Consider the following 1984-nt stretch of genomic DNA (forward strand, 5'->3'; position numbering starts at 1 on the left):
TTGCGCTCTTACCTTGGTGGTAATAAAGCGACGCTAGAGACTCGTCTTTCATTGTGTCGCGGACGTCACAAAATGAAGGGCTACCCTAGCTTGCGTCTTTTTTTTTATTACCGTCCAGGTTACAGCGCCTTGAAGGACAACTCTGGTGTCTTTCTTTTTATTACCGTCCAGGTTACGAGCACCTGAAAAAAAAATGCGAACAGTGGAGCACGTTGGTACCACACTGTTCCAGTTTATTTTGATCGCGATAGCACCTCCAGCCACTTCCTGTACCAGTGTGCTGTCTCAGCATCGTCTAGCCGTATTCAGCAACACTGATCATAACAGTTTCGTAGAATACTTACTGAGGGAACGCTGGCGCTGTGATCGTTCACCTGTCATGACACTGCTGGGTATTACAAAGATCTATCTAGTCATCGTGCTCACGGCTTCGAATGTACTTGTTGCTTTGTCTGTTGTGATGTGGCTTTTGTGTCGGGTAAAATAACGGATCGCTGTGAACCTCATGACCTTAATGGAATCGCTGCGACTAAAAAGGTCGAAGTGTCAAAGTGGGCAGGGCGGCTAAACTTTTTCTGAACTTGGTTTTGCGACAAAGTGGCTGCATGACACACAGGGTCACAGGAAACCGAATGAAGGTAGCTTAAGCAAGTCCATGTTCTGCCCATTATTCTTACGCTATAGCTGAAGTGTGTTGCGTCGAAGCCCCCAAGGGCCTGGTGCCGGATTTCTCTGTCGTATATCAGTAAGAAACTCTATTGAACAGACGACCAAGACGTATAAGACTGGCTGGCTACTTGTCACAAGGTTAACGCAATCAACAGACGGGACGATGCAGCTAAGCTGCCCAACGTATTGCTTACGTGGCTGCCGTTGTCAGTTACTTTTGTGGTGCATACTACTTGAATTCAGTCATGCACTTTGCATGGAAACAAAGATAGAGAAATACAGATAAAGCTCTTAAGATTCCAGGGTGGATGACACGTGCGTTAGCACCGTATTCATGGCGTTGACAATGGAGGAAGAAGATTATCTCTGCAAACAGAGATTAGGTGTGAGTGGCCAGAAAAAATAGGCGCTGCTTCTTTATGAGTTTTTCTTTTTTTCTGTCAAGGACAACGCGTTTGCACGAGCGCCATGAAATCTTTATGTATGTGCCTTGGAATGTCCAATAAAGCCCAGGTCAAGATCAGTGGTCTTCTGGTGTGATTCTGGGTTCTCTCTCTCTCTCTCTCTGTCTGTGTGTGTGTGCGTGTGCGTGTGCGTGTGTGTGTGTGTGTGTGCGTGTGCGTGTGTGTGTGTGTGTGTGTGTGTGTGTGTGTGTGTGTGTGTGTGTGTGTGTGTGTGTGTGTGTGTGTGAGGGAGAGAGAGAGAGAGAGCTATAAAAAAGTGGTGCATTACTGACATACATTCCAGCTGGTCTACGTTTTTTTTTTTGCAATGTAGTCATGCTCATGTAGGAGATCAAGCACATTTTGTTTCATAACAAATTAAAGTTCCATCGTTATTTCTCGCTAGAGACGGTGGTATAATGGCTATATATGGTGCTTTAATGCTCACCTGAAGGTCGAGCGAACAAATCCAGACAGCGGCGACCGCATTTCGATCGGGGCGATATGCTACTAGCCCATTTCCTTATAAATTTAGGTTCCCGTTAAAGAATCCCAGGAGTTCTAAATATCCGGAGTTTTCCATGACAGTGTGTCTGGTGTCTAATCATATCGTGATTGTGGACCATTAAACCCCAACACTGAAGGTAGTATTTCTCTTCCTCGGACTAATAAAAAGAAGCAACATGTTTCGTAGGAAAGTCCTGTAGATAATATTTGAAATTGCTGCGCTTTCAAGTTGCTCATACGGCTGCATCCTATCGGGCCTTTAGTCAATATATTTATTTGTTTCTTTGTTTCAAGCAAAGGGAGGACGTCACCTCTGTCAAGGTACCCCTGCTGAGTCGCCGAGCCTTGTCGACTTGCGTAGCCGG

Source organism: Rhipicephalus microplus, chromosome 1 (assembly GCF_043290135.1).
Source record: "Rhipicephalus microplus isolate Deutch F79 chromosome 1, USDA_Rmic, whole genome shotgun sequence".
NCBI classification, from domain to species: Eukaryota; Metazoa; Arthropoda; class Arachnida; order Ixodida; family Ixodidae; genus Rhipicephalus; species Rhipicephalus microplus.